Consider the following 15,959-nt stretch of genomic DNA (forward strand, 5'->3'; position numbering starts at 1 on the left):
TAAATTAAAAAAATCAAAATTATACCAACCATAATCTCAGACCACAGTGGAATAAAAACAAAAATCAATACCAAAAAGATCTGTGAAACCATACAATTACATGAAAATTAAATAACTTGCTCCTAAATGACTTTTGGGTAAACAACAAAATTAATGCACAAATCAAAAAATTCTTTCAATAAATGAAAACAGAGACACAACATACCAAAATCCCTGGGATGCAGCAAAAGCAGTGTTAAGAAGAAAGTTTATAGTGCTAAATGCCTACTTCAAAAAGTTAGAAAGATCTCAAATTAACCATCTAACATCACACCAAGAGGAACTAGGAAAACAAGGCCACTGCCTTTACCTTGTGGCCCCAAAGAATTCTGACCTCAAGAGCGGGAATGTAGGGTTTTTGATGGAAAGGGCGAGCCTGAAAGCAGTTAGGAAGTAAACTAATTCTCTGTCCACTCACAGAGGGTGCAAAATCTCAGACCAGAAAGGCACACACTGTATATCAACAGGCCATGGATGGTCGTCACCATTCAGACTCTCCAAACTCCTTGTTAACAAGCTGAAATCAGATGATCCTCATTTTCACTTGAGCCCAGGGTTAAAATTTCTTGTGAAGTGCAAAGGGAGGCAAACTATAATGGAAAGGAAGAGCACTTCAACATGAATCTGAGGAAGGGGAATTGCTTTTCATTCTGGTTTTTGAATAGGTGGTGGTTGGAGCTGGCAGAAAGCCCAGGATATGTCAGCATTCCCGGAAAAGAGATGTTCTTGTTGTAAATCTCGTGTTGATTCTTGCCCCTCTCTCTCAACCTCCCACTCTTACACATGCTCACACTTCTTGGTAAGTACAATGGAGCTACCTCCCCCATGCCCCACAGTACTTTGTACCTCTGCTAGCACGGGGATCACATTCTGACTTAGAGTGGTTGTGGGTGTCTCTGTCTCTTTCTCTCAACACAAACATATTGGAGTTTCTCACTCATCGACATTGCTGCACCAGTGCCTGCAGACAGCTTTCCCCACTGTGAGGACTCTAAATATTTTCATTTACCGGAATTAAATTTACCCTTTTGGCTAAGGTGCCATATGGACAGGGGAATTAGTAAGTCCAAGGGTAGTTTTGGTTTCCTGATGGGAAAGAGTTGTGGTATAACAGGAATCCTACCTAGGCCTCCTGTTGCTCATTCCCAAGACAATTTCTTAGGCCCATCTTTGTCTTCCCAAATTGCCCTTATCTTTTGCCACTGCCAAGACCCTATGGTCTTAGCTGGCTTCTCTCTCCTTTTAGGCCATTATCTCTTGCTTTGTCCCTTGGTACTCTTTAAACTTAACAGTTCCCTAAGACTGGTTCCAGAGCAAGGTCCTGGTTCCCTACTATGTCTCATAGAGAAGTGAAGCCTCTCTCACTGCTTTTCATAGAGGAGAGAGACTGGTTCAAAAACAAAACAGAGAATCATACAAAGCTGGTCTTTAATTCCTGACTCCCTTATAAGACAGACTAGAAGCTCTGGTGAATTCTGTGCTCTGCTCTTATCCATGAGGATGAGACTCTCTCAACTCCCTTCTTAAATACAGGCTGGACGATAAAATTGAGGTCCTGCAGTTTGCATAATAGCTGACATCTATTGAGAATCTACTGACTACTAGGAACTATATAAGTTGTTTACATACTATTTTGTTTACTTTTTCAACTAACCACATGAGATAAATACTATTATAGTTGCATTTTGTCAATACAGTAACTGAGCCTTAAAGAGATTAAGTTACATGTTCAAAATCCCTAGCCATGAAATGATGGACTAGGGTTTATATCTTATTTGTAAAACAATAGTATTAACTAATGGTTACTCAAAAAGGATGTCTTTTAAATTCCAGTGAGAAGTTTGCATCTTTGAGAATGTTAGGTTGGATAAACATCCATGTCACTGCTTCTCAATAAAAAGAACAATTATAATATATTTTCTTATTGCTAGTCTAACCGGAAATAGTCTGGTTTATTACTTATAAACTAGTTCTTGGAACTAAGACCATAAACCTTGACTTGGTGCAGGAAATGGTGTGGTTTTACATGCTCAGGAAACAATGACCAGAGTAAAATATTTGACAAATTTTATGCTCTGATTGAGAATTGGAGGCCTGGGGGAGTACCTGAATGACTTGCATGCTGCTAAATATTTTTCCACAATATGATTTTTAATGGTTACACAGTATTCCATTGTATGGTTGCAATACAATTTAGTCGAAAGAAATCTGGGCAATAGGGGAGTTATTAAGAGCAGGAGGAATTTTAGAAAAGAGAAATTGAGTATTAGGTATTCAGTAGCCAGCTTTTCCAGCTTTAGGAATTTTCTTGGGACTAGCTCTGTCCAGGGGGTAAACTATACATGCTGTACAGTTTTCCAGGCAGGAAGGGGAAAGACCCATGCTTCTTGGTCTAGCTTCTTCCCAGAAACCTTTGCAAAGGTCATCAAACTCAATGTTGTAGTCTTGGAGAAGGCCAAAGATTCAGATTCCAGTTTTCTTAAACCAGCTACAGAAAGCATAACTCTTGTAACTCAATGGGGTCAGGCTTATTTGTAACTTAGACTGGCTGAAGCCTTTATTAAGTGAAAAATGATGGAAGCATAACAATATTCCTAACTGAATGCCATTCATGGAAAGAATGTCTGGAATGCAATCGTCTGTCTTGGCGAAATTTGAAAGAACAGCTTGTCCTGAAAAGAAGCATGAAGGAGATTAATCTGATCTTACCTACTGGCTAAGGATCAAAATGTTAAGAGAAGCACAAGAGATCATCTTTCTGAAGCAGGAAGAGTCTACAAATATCAGACATACTGAATTAAGTCATGAACCGGAGTCATGTCTTAGAATTGTGTCCATGAACCTGGCCAAGACATTTCCTGTTCCATTTCAGGTTCAAGATTCTCATAGTGCAGAGCTACCTTTAGAAACATTTAATCACAGATCTTCTTTCAGACTGGACAGTGATCATGGCATCTTTCAGGCAGAAAGAGGAGGGTTAACTGGGCTGGGAGAGGAGATAAGGAAATGTCTAACAAGTCTTCTAACCACCAAAAACCAAAACAAAACAATTCAAAACAAAACAAAACAAAAAAACCATTAGCACCTGGCACAACACCTGTCATATAGTAATAGAAGCTTAATACATATTTTGTAAATAAATATAAAAATTAGAGGTTGAAGTAGAACTGTGGACTGTCCATTACCATAAACAAAATGAGACTTTTTGTTCAGTACTTCAGTAGAATGTGTGCCAAATAATATGATCCCAGCTCCTCACTGGGCTTAGGCCTGGTCTCTCCTCAGCTTCTCAGGTTTATAGGTCAGGAATTTCCCAAGATATCATTTTACTTTGATCCTCTCAGGAACAGAAGTGAGAAAGAAGAGATGAGGTATAGCTAGAAATTTATGAGAAGGGATGGGAAGGAGAAAATAGTGCTGACTTGACTGTGTACTGACAGGGACACCTGCCCATCAGCAATGCTTTGAGCTGTAAGTACAAGCTGGGGGATCAGGGAGAGGCTATGTTGGCGGCTATAGAGTAACAGATGACCTGGTTGACCTTAATTATTGAGCAACCTATTGCAATGGAATGGTTGAGGGGTTACAAGTACAGACACAGATAATTTTATATGTAATAAGTAAATTAATACTTTATATGTTTTTTTTTTTCTGGGAAGATGGAAAGCTGTTTGTTAGAGCAAATAATTCCAATAGTGACACATACGGAATAAAAATCAGATTCATGACCATGACCTTTAGTTCCTGCTTTATGTTGGATTAGCCTTGGGCAAGTCAAATAAACTAGAGAAAAGAGTATTTCCATTTCCCTCTGTAAAACCAAGTTGGCCCCAAAGTATAATCCTCCTCTTATATAATTAGTGTGAGCGTTCAAGCTGGGTGGAGGCAGAGTCTCTTTTGTAATAAGCTGTCACCAGAAAGTCTCATTTTGTTGAGAAGAGAAAGCCCTGCAATTGATGGGACTTGGAACAAACTTTCTGGGACACTAAATGGCAGGAAACCCAGTGTTTTAAGAAGTCATTTCTGTCCTAGTTTGTTATTAAACTATGGAGTTTCCTCTTCAAGATAGTAATAAGTCATATAATACAAATTGATTCAAAAGGAGACTTAGGGGCTTGCAGAATCCCAAGACAGACAAGCATCAAAAGTGCCTGCAGATCCTGCAGGAAGCCAATCCCCAGATGTTACTTTTGGCTGGGAAGGGTGAGGAGGAAGCAGTGGCCTTGCTGTGACTTAATCTGCAGTGACAACTGGGGTGAGCATGAGTCACTCTGGGCCTCATCTGAACCTTATCTTGGCACCTTGCTTGTGGAGAGGCAGTGCTGTATAATGGTTCAGAGCAGGCTTTGGAACAGACTGCCTGGACAAGCTACTTAATTGCTCTGTTCCTTAGTTTCCTCATCTGCAAAGTAGGGGGAAATAGCAGCACCTACCTCGCTGGGTTGGTGTGAGGTTTAAATAAATTAATACATGTGAAGTCCTTAGAACATTGCCTGGCATATTTGCTAAATGGTCAATAAATGTTGCATATTATTTTATATGGGCTATTTCTTCAGTTCAGTATTCTGAGTCTCTAATCTGAGAAACGTGGTGGCACAAATATTTCCTAGTTAGGCAAGCACTTTGTAACTTTTAAAATTTGTAATAGAAGGCAAGGATAACATAGCAAATGAATACCCACAAGCAAACACCGCACTTCATTTTAACCAGACAATCCAATATCTTTCCCTAGTGCACTTTTCTTCTGAGAGGTAAATCAAAGCGACTAGAGCTTTCTTTCTTTCTCTTAATCCTGCATACCTTCCACTGTCGGTACTGACTGTCATTTAATAAAAGCTCTTCAGCTGAAGAGAAAACAGGCAGAGCCAACAGCCCTAATAATTTACTTATTTTTGATTCACACATCCTAATAATAATGGTCAACATAGTTTAGAGTAATATTGAATTCCTATTGCTTGCTACTTGTGCGATAGTTAAAATGTCTTTTCTAACACTGATACCCCCTTATTTCCCAGTTCCTCCATGATAAGAATTGTTATCTATATTTTTGCCCATTTCAGCAAACATTTGTGGAATATCTTTCATGTGCCAGGCAATGTGCTAGACTTAAATAGAATAATGTCCCTTCCTTCAAAAAGGAAGCAAAGGGGACATATGAGCAAAGGCAATGTTAGGTAAAAGCACTAAATGTGAATATTTGGGAAATAAATTATTTAAATCACCATTTGTTCCCCCTTGGAATAAATGATGATTTCCTTTAGTATGCATGTTGATAAAATTTTCATGTGTTTTAGCCACCCGCCCCCCCAAAAAAACCCAAGTGCATTCAAGCTGAAATGACTCAAGAACCAAGCCTCATTTCAAGGGTCTAAGCAGCTCTCATATAGAACTGAGTCAATTAGAAATATAAGACTGGCTTGGGAAGCTTTTTTAAGGTTTCAATAGGGACACAATGAGAATAAAATTTAAGCCTTGCGTGGCTGACTTAAGGCTTTCCAATTAATTTCAAAACATAATTGACTTCAGACTCTGTATTTTGTCCTGCTTTGGAGTAAATTATGCATGCCATTTCACCACTGAGTGATCTCCGATGAATGAGTTTTCCTTCCCACCATAAGGAAGATGGCTCTAGCCTTCTTTTTCTCTGGGAGTATTGTTTTTCCCTTTTCTTCTGGTCTCATGGAGTTCCAGGGTCTAACCACTAAGGCAGAGCAAAACTAGAACTAGTTGGAAATCCCACTGATGAGCCAGAGCCCAATGAATCAGTAACAGTGCTTGAGGCATTCCTCCAGAGATCTTTTATGACAGCTTTAAATCATGCTCCATTTTCAGAGAGAACCGACAGGTGCAACTCTCAAGCCCTAAATTTTCTCCAGAACTTGGACCCTACATATATATATATATGTGTGTGTGCGTGTGTGTGTGTGTATATATATATGTGTGTATGTGTGTGTGTATATATAAATATCCTACTGCCTGCTGGAGAGTCCATTCTAGATAACCAACAAACCCTCAAACTTAGTTCATCATGTTTACTCCCCAAATCTGCTTCCCTTCTCATGTGATGCCAGAAAAGATACTAACATTCATCCGCTTGCCAAGGCTGGGAACTTGAGAATCATCCTTTTCTCACTCTTCACCACCATCCAATAGGTCACCAAGTTAGGTTGCATCTCTGAAGATCTCTTGAATCTGTCCCAGCCTCTTCACACAAAGTAACTGCCAATATCAAAGCCTGGGAGGAGGGGAGCATTGCCAGAAACTAGGTTTGGGGAGGGAGGATCATCTCTTACTCTTGGAGCTGGCATTTCCATCCTCATTTCTTATTTGGATTAATGTAGCAGCTGTAATCTTGTCTTCCTCCAATGCATCCTCCAAATGCTGCCTAAGTAATGTTTCTTTTCTTTTTTTTAAGATAAAATGTTTAATTGACAAATAAAGACTGTATATATTCAGGGTGTATAATGTGATGATTTGTTATAGGTATACATTATGTAATGATTACCACAATCAAATTAGTTGACACATCCATCACCACTCATGCTGTTCCTTAGATCTGCAGAACTTGCTCATTTTATAACTAAAACTTTGTAGCCTTTGACAAACACCACCCCATTTTTGTCCTCCTGTCACAGACCCCAACCCCTGTTAACCACTGTTCTACTCTTTGATTCTGTAACTTAAACCTCTTTAGATTTCAAACATAAGTGAGATCACATAGTATTTGTCTTCCTTTGTTAGGCTTATTTCACTTAGCATAATGTCCTTCAGGTTCATGCATGTTGTTGCAAATGTCAGGATTTCCCTCTTTTTTATGACTGAATAATATTTCATAAGTAATACTTCTAAAATGCATCTCTCTTACAAGAATCATTAGATATCTTTTGAAAAAAAAGTAATGAAAGTGACATGTTTTGGCTCTGTCTCCCCACCCAAATCTAATGTTGAATTGTAAATCCCATTGTTGAGAGAGGGGCCTGGTGGTAGGTGATTGGATCATGAGGGTAGATTTCCCCTTTGTTCTTGTGACAGTGAGTGAGTTCTCATGAGATATGATGATTTGAAAGTGTGTAGCACTTCCGCCTTCACTCTTACTCCTGCCCCACCATGTGCTTGCTTCCCTTTCACCTTATGCCATAATTGTAAGTTTCCTGAGACCTCCCAGCCACGCTTCCTGTATAACCTGAAAAACTGCGAGTCAATTAAACCTTTGTTCTTCATAAATTACCCAGCGTAAGATAGTTCTTTATGACAGTGTGAGAACGAACTAATACAGAAAATTGGTACTGGGAGTGGGGCATTGCTATAAAGATACCTGAAAATGTGGAAGTGACTTCGGAACTGAGTAATGGGCAGAGGTTGAAACAGTTTGGAGGGCTCAGAAGAAGACAGGAAGGTGAGGGAAAGTGGGAATTTCCTAGAGACTTGTTGAATGGTTTTGACCAAAATGCTGATAGTGATATGGGCAATGAAGTCCAGGCTGAGGAGGTCTCAGGTGGAGATGAGGAACTTATTGGGAATTGGAGTAAAGGTCATTCTTGCTATGCTTTAGCAAAGAGACTGGTGGCATTGTGCCCCTGCTCTAGATATCTGTGGAACTTTGAACTTAAGAGAGATGATTTAGAGTATCTGGCAGAAGAAATGTCTAGGCAGCAAAGCACTCAGAAGGTGATCTGGCTATTTCTAAAAGCATATGCTCATATGCAAGAACAAAGAGATGATCCGAAATTGGAACTTACATTTAAAAGAAAAGCAGAGCATAAAAGTTTGGGAAATTTGAAGCTTGATCATGCAATAGAAAAGAGAAACCCATTTTCCACAGATAAATTCAAGCTGGCTGCAGACATTTGCATAAGTAAAGAGGAGCCCAGTGTTAATAGCTAAGACAATGGAGAAAATGTCTCCAGGGCATTTCAGAGACCTTTGCAGTAGCCCCTCTCATCATAGGCCTGGAGGTCTAGGAGGGAGAAATGGTTTTGTGGACCAGGCTCAGAGCCCGGCTGCTCTGTGTAGCCTAAGGGCATGGTGCCCTATGTCCCAGCCACTCCAGCTCCAGCTGTGGCTAAAAGGGGCCAAAGTGCAGCTTGGGCCCTTGCTTCAAGGGGTGCAATCCCTAAGCCTCACTGACTTCCACATGGTATTGGGCCTGCAGGTGTACAGAAGGCAAGAGTTAAGGCTTGGGAACCCCTGACTAGATTTCAGAGGATGTGTGGAAACTCCTGGATGTCTGGGCAGAAGTCTGCTGGAAGGGCAGAGCCCTCATGGAGAACTTCTATTAGGGCAGTGCAGAGGAAAACTGTAGGGTTGGAGCCTGCAGAGTCCCCACTGGGGCACCACCTGGTGGAGCTGTGAGGAGAGGGCCACTGTCCTCCAGATGCCAGAATAGTAGATCCACTATAACCTGTAGAGCCACAGGGGAAGAGCTGCTTAAGGCTGTGGGAGCCCACCCTTTGCATCAGCAAGCTCTGGATGTGAGACATTAAGTCAAAGGAGTCTATTTCAGAGCTTGGAGATTTAATAACTACCCTGCTGGATTCTGAACTTGCCTGGGGCCTGTAGCCCCTTTGTTTTGGCGAATTTCTCCCTTTTGGAATGGAAACATTTACCCAATGTCTCTACCACCATTGTATCTTGGAAGTAACTAACTTAATTTTAATTCTATAGGCTCATAGATGGAAGGGACTTGCCTTGTCTCAGATGAGACTTTGGACTTGAACTTTTGAGTTAATGCTGAAATGAGTTAAGACTTTGAGGGACTGTTGGAAAACCATGATTGTGTTTTGAAAAGTGAGAAGGATATGAGATTTTGGAGGAACCAGGGGTGAAATTATATGGGCTGGCTTTGTGTCCTCACCCAAATCTCATGTTGAATTGCAATTTTTAATGTTGGGGGCGTGACCTGGTAGGAAGTGATTGGATCATGGAGGCAGATTTCCGCCTTGCAGTTCTTGTGATAGTGAGTGAGTTCTAATGAGATCTGATGATTTAAAAGCATGTGGCCCTTACCCCCACAGGTCCCTGCTCCATCATACTAATATGTGCTTACTTCCCCTTCCCCTTCTGCCATGATTGTAAGTTTCTTGGGGCTTCTCAGCCATGCTTCCTGCACAGCCTGTGGAACTGTGAATCAATTAAACCTCTTTTCTTCATAGATTAGCCAGTTTCAGGTAGTTCTTTATAGCAGTGCGAGAACAGACTAGTACAGAAGGGTATGGGGGCACTTAGCCATAGCAGATAATAAAACATGAAAACAAAAACAAACCAATGGAACAACAAAAAAAGTCTAGAAATAAACCCAGAAATACATGGACATTATTCATAAAGAGATGGCATTTCAAATTGGTGGAGATAAATATGGATAAGTAAATCCATAGTCAATGGGTGCAATGGCTCATGCCTGTAATCCCAGCACTTTGGGAGGCTGAGGCAGGTGGATCACTTGAGGTTGGGAATTTGAGACCAGGCTGATCAACATGGTGTAACCCTGTCTCTATTAAAAATAGAAAAATTAGCTGGGTGTGGCAACAGGCGCCTGTAATTCCAGCTACTTGGGAGGTACTTGGGAGGTTCAAGCATGATAATTGCTTGAATCCAGAAAGCAAAAGTTGCTGTGAGCCAACATTCTGCTATAGCACTTCAGCCTGGGCGACAGAGCGAGAAAGGAGGTTCTTCTTTGCCTATTTATCCCCCTTGGTCACATTTGAAGTGGAGTGTGAGAACATGTGCTCCCCGGGGCCTGCATGGTTTTCCTGGTCTGTTTTATGCTGCTGCTGATTTGGTTTCAAGGTCCACATAACTTCTCCTTATAGTCCATTAGTCAGCTACATCTATCTGCAAGGGAGGTTGGAAATGTAGTTGCTAGATAAGTGACCAAGTGCTCAGAAAGAAGGAAAAAGTGGATTTGAGGGGGGCCATTAGCAGTCTTTCACCTTCATTTATTCCATAAATATTTCAACACCTAATGTGTGCCAAGGACATTCTAAGCATTATGGATACAATGAACAAAACAGATAAAAGATCCATGCTCTTATATTCACCCTTAGAGCAGCAATGGGGGAACACCAAAAACAATAAAAAATATCAGACAGCAGTAAACGAAGTGGCCAAAACAAAGCAGAGAAGCAGTGGGGGGAGTTCAAGGAAATGGGGTGGTGTGTTGCAATCTTTTTTTTTTTTTTTTTTTTGAGACAGAGTCTCGCTCTGTCGCCCAGGCTGGAGTGCAGTGGCTTGATCTCGGCTCACTGCAAGCTCCGCCTCCCGGGTTCACGCCATCCTCCTGCCTCAGCCTCCCGAGTAGCTGGGACTACAGGCACCTGTCACCACACCCGGCTAATTTTTTTTTTAATATTTTTAGTAGAGATGGGGTTTCACCGTGTTAGCCGGGATGGTCTCGATCTCCTGACCTCGTGATCCGCCCGTCTCGGCCTCCCAAAGTGCTGGGATTACAGGCGTGAGCCACTGCGCCCGGCCTGCAATCTTAAATAGGGTAGTAAGGGAAGGCGCTCTGGGAAGGTGACATTTGAGGGAAGACCTGAAGGAGGTGAGGTAGTAAATGTGCAGATGCATATGAGAGAAGAGGGATCCAGGCACTGTTAAGAGAATGTACAAACATCCCACGCAGGATCATGCTTGCAGTGAGAGGAAGCTTGTAGTTGAGGAAGAACAAGGAGGTTATTATGGGGGGATCAGAATGAGCCAGGCTCCGTCTCAAAAAAAAAAAAAAAAAAAAAAAAAAAAAGAATGAGCCAGGGTGTGAGTAGTAGGAAAGGAAATCAGATAGATAGGTAAAGGGATAGGGATGGGCTGGCAGATTGTGTGGAACCTTGAAGACTACTGTCAGAGGTTGACTTTGACTCTGAGTGGGTCCACTGGAGAGTTTTGAGCCAAGGACTGTCATGCTTTGACTTACATTTTTGAAAGGCTATTATTTTGCAAGTAGATTATGAGGGGCAAGGACAGATAGGAGATGATTGTAAGGTAGGAGGCAGGGACTTGACTCCAGACCAGATTGAAGACTGACTGAAACAAGGAGGAGGCACCGAAAGCACCTCTCCATAAAACATGCCCACTAGCGCCATGACAATTTACCATTACCATGGCAACACTCTAGCAGTTACCACCCCTTGCCATGGCAACACCTGGAAGTTACCACCCATTTTCTAGCTAATTCTGGATAACTCACCCATTAATTAGCATATCATTAAAAGTGGGTATAAATGCAGATGCAGACCTGCCCTTGAGCTGCTACTCTCACACACTTTTTATGGGGTATCCCTGCTCTGCAGGAGCCGTCTCGAAGCTGTAACACTGCCTGGCTGCCCAAGTAAAGCTGTTTTCTTCTACCACAGGCTTGCTCTTGAATTCCTTCCTGGATGAGCAAAGAACGTGCCCTGCATCAATTGCAGTAGCCCAGGAGAGAGACAGTGTTGGCAAGAACCAGAGTGGTGGTGAGGGTATGGGAAGTGATTAGAGTCTGTACATCCAAATATGTTTTCTAGTCAATTTGTGAAGAAGTCCTCCCCGCCATGTGCAGGTATTCTAAATAAATGAATGAATATATGAATGAATAAGCAAATACTTTTACATTTATATCTGAATACGTAGTTCCTCTGTTTGAAGCACTCTGTTGTCTACTGAGTTTGACATAGTGAGACCTCCAAGATGTAGCCTTACTTATATTTGCAACCTCATTTTCTCTCATCTCCTCCTAGACTGGGTGCAAGACTGTCTCCTGTCTTCTTCTCTCAGCTTTTTCCCCTCTCCCCACAAGCCTCTCTATGTGAATCGCTTCTGCCACCTTCATAGGCAGAGACCATTTTCTTATAATGTTTGCCCTGTGTAATTCTCAGTTCCTGGCCTAGAGGAAGTATTTAGTAAAGTTTGCTAGACTGAACGAATTTCCTAACTCTTGGCATCTCCATCTATTTCCTCACTCCTTTATGTCATTTTTGTACTCTGCTTATTTTCTTTTTAGTTTTTTTTCCCCTCTCTCAAAAATGAAGATGATATAAATGAGCTTATTTAGGACAGATACTAAAATTATCGACTGTTAAGAAGGTAAAACATTTATTTTTCTCAGTCTCTATCTTTTTTTTCCTTCTTTTCATCAGAGAGACTTGAGTTAAAATTCTTACTTGCTAAGTTTATGACATTTGATAGGTTTCTTCACTTTGAGGTTTCTATCATTTTATCTGTAAAATGGGGACAATAGTGCTCACCTTTCAGATGTGGTTGCAAATTGAGTAAGTAATATATACAAAGCATGCTGCTTTTATTTGAGTCCTATAAAAAGCTTTATAGAATTATAAGGTATTATATTCTCCCATCTTTACAGGTGAGGCTCAAATTCACATATCTTAAGTGAGAGAACCAGATTAGATTTCAGGTCTTTTGCTTCCTGATCTTTTCCTATTTCACTGGCTCTTCCATTTGACTCCTGGGCTAGCAAAAACCAGTGTCCAAACTGGGTGTGGTGGCAATGCCTGTAGTCTCAGCTCCTTGAAAGGCAGAGGCACTTGAGCCCAGGAGTAGGAGGCCGGCATGGGCAACTTAATGAGACTCTGTCTCTAAAAACAAAAAAACACACCAACAATAGGCAAGCAGATAGTCAAATCATGAATGAACTCTCATTCACAATTGCTACAAAAAGAATAAAGTACCTAGGAATACAGCTAACAAGGGTAGTGAAGGACCTCCTCAAGAACTACAAACCACTGCTCCAAGAAATCAGAAAGGACACAAATAAATGGAAAAACATTCCATGCTCATCGATAGGAAGAATCAATATTGTGAAAATAGCCATACTGCCCAAAGTAATGTATAGATTCAATGTTAAACTTCCCATTAAACTACCATTGACATTCTTCACAGAATTAGAACATAGAACAAACTATTTTGAAATTATATGGAACCAAAAAAAGCCTGAATAGCCAAGAACATCCTATGCAAAAAGAACAAAGCTGGAGGCATCACACTACCCAACTTCAAACTATGCTATCAGGCTACAGTAATCAAAAAGCATGGTACTTGTACAAGAACAGGCACACAGACCAATGGAACAGAATAGAGAACTCAGAAATAACACCACATACCTACAACCATCTGATCTTTGACAAACCTGACAAAAACAAGTGATGGGGAAAGGATTCCTTATTTAATAAATTGTGCTGGGAGAACTGGCTAGCCATATGCAGAAAATTGAAACTAGACCCGTTCTTACACCACATACAAAAATTAACTCAAGATGGATTAAAAACTTAAAGCACCAAACTATAAAAACCTTAGAAGAAAATTCAGGCTATAATACCATTCAAGACATAGGCATGGGCAAAGATTTCATAATGAAGATGTCAAAAGCAATTGCAACAAAAGCAAAAATTGACAAATGGGATCTAATTAAACCAAAGAGCTTCTGCACAGCAAAACAAAGTATCGACAGAGTGAACAGACAACCTTACAGAATGGGAGAAAATTTTTGCAATCTATCCATCTGACAAAGGTCAATATGCAGAATCTATAAGGAACTTAAGCAAATTTACGAGAGAAAAACAAACAATCCCATTAGAAAGTGGACAAAAGATATGAGCAGACACTTATCAAAAGAAGACATATATGCATCCAAGAAACATATGAGAAAAAGCTCAACATCACTGATCATTAGAGAAATGCAAATCAAAACCTCAATAAGATACCATCTCACGCCAGTCAAAATGGCTGTTAATAAAATGTCAAAAAACAACAGATGCTGGTGAGGTTGTGGAGAAAAAGGAAAACGTTTACACTGTTGGTGGGAGTATAAATTAAGTCAACCATTGTGGAAGACAGTGTGGTGATTCTTCAAAGACCTAGAGGCAGAAATACAATTTGACCCAGGAGTCCCATTAGTGGGTATATACCCAAAGGAATACAAATCATTCTGTTATAAAGATTCGTGCATGTGTATGTTCATCACAGCACTATTCACAATAGCAAAGACATGGAATCAACCCAAATGCCCTTCAATAATACACTGAATGAAGAAAATGTGGTACATATACAGCAAGGAATACTATGCAGTCATAAAAAGAATGAGATCATGTCCTTTGCAGGGACATGGATGGAGTTGGAAGCCATTATCCTCAACAAACTAATGCAGGAACAGAAATCCAAACACTGCATGTTCTCACTTATAAGTGGGAGCTGAATAGTGAGAACACATGGACATATGGGTGGGAACTACACACTCTGGGGCCTGTCGGGGAGAGTGGGGGCAGAGAGAGCATCAGGAAGAATAGCTAATGGATGCTGGGCTTAATACCTAGGTGATGGGACATGGCACATGTTTACCTATGTAACAAACCTGCACATCCTGCACATGTACCCCTGAACTCAAAATAAAAGTTGAAGAAGAAACAAACAAATGAAGAAACCACTAGTTGCAAAATTCTCAATATGGACTGGACACTTCTGAGTGGGTTGTTTGGAATTTTCCTAAGTTGAATCCCAAAATGACCTCTGATCGATCAACATAATTAATGAGCTCCTTGCTGTGTGCCCAGCACTGCCAGTAGTTGCTTTAAGGGCCATAGATGTAAAATCACATTTCATGCTCTCATTGAGAAGGGAATCTAGCTGCACTATCAATGCTGACATCTGTGGAACAATAGTGGATATGACAAGCCAGAATATAACAAGGTGTGAAGAAAGTGGTGTACAAACTCTAAGACTTGCTGGACCAAGGAGCTGAATGAATGAGGAAAGGTGAGGCTGGGCTTTTTAAAGGCAAGATGTGAGAACTGTGTCTTGAGGAATGCATAGGATCTGGCTGGGGAAGGAGGAAATGGGGACATTTGGGGAGAGGAGATGGAGAGGAGCCTGTGGGGCAGCAGCAGTGCTGCCAAACTTCTGTTTTTCACGTACTCCATGTAAGTGCAGTTATCACAGTTTAAAAATATCTGAAGGACAGTGTCATTAGCAATAGATTTCCACTAAATAGTCAGGTTATAGGATGAGAACATGCAGGCTTACGCAGACCTTGTCTGGGACTCCACATCAACAGGGCTCATCTTGTCTTCTGTCTTGCTGTGCTCCTCTGTGGGGCCTGTTGCAGGCTGAGAACTGAAGGGGAAGAATCAAGTGCCAGGAGAGGGAGCTGGGGGAAGCCAGAGGCTGGCTCAGCTGCAGAAGGGTAGGACACCTCCTAGCTGGAAGTTTGTCAAGCTTGGAGCCAAAGCTTCGTGTTGGCCACCTCTTGCTGAGAGGGAAAGGGAGGAAGTGAGAAGGGGGTGCTTGAGCTCTCCCTGGGGCCTGGGATTGCTAATCTCTTTAAGGGAACCAATGAGTTGGAATTTAGTGACAGTCTGACTCTGAACTATGGAGTTCTAAGGAAGCTGAAGGAGAAAAAGATTATCCCTGACTGAGGAGGAAGGACTCATTTTGCTCACACTCAAATAGCAATGTGAAATACAAACAGTTTTCTTTAAACCATCCCTTAAGGAAATAGCCACAAGGTTTAATGTGACAGTTTTTGAGATAGTGAAAAAAACTACAAATAAATGAAATGCTCAAGAATAGGGTCTTGATTAAGTAAGGTACGGGGAGTTCGTATCAGGAGGTACAAAGCAAACACCAAAAGCGAGGCTGCAGAGCAGAAGTCAGCCAACTGTGGTTCATGGGCCAAATCTGGTGAGCTGCCTGATTTTTTTATGGCCCTTGAGCTAACAATGATTTGATGTTTTAAAAGGTTATCTAAGAGCTTACATAATAGCCTCAATTTTGCTTTGTAGCCTGCAAAACTTAAAACGCTATATAGCCCTTTCAGAAAAAGTTTGCTCACTATTGCTATAAAAGGAAATTTAACAAGATGCAAATGTTTTATTATTAATTAGGTGAGAATATAGTGCTAATTTGTGTCTAAGTTACCTGTTGCTGTGTAACCACCC

General features: G+C 41.0%; 1 protein-coding gene across 1 annotated transcript in view; it reads left to right on the forward strand.

Moving 5' to 3' along the window:
* LOC105493010 (lymphotactin) overlaps positions 1-15,959 on the forward strand; it is a 170,056-nt gene that overhangs the window by 49,067 nt on the left and 105,030 nt on the right. The gene's annotated exons all lie outside the window — the stretch shown is intronic.

The sequence above is a fragment of the Macaca nemestrina genome, chromosome 1 (assembly GCF_043159975.1).
Source record: "Macaca nemestrina isolate mMacNem1 chromosome 1, mMacNem.hap1, whole genome shotgun sequence".
Taxonomy (NCBI): Eukaryota; Metazoa; Chordata; class Mammalia; order Primates; family Cercopithecidae; genus Macaca; species Macaca nemestrina.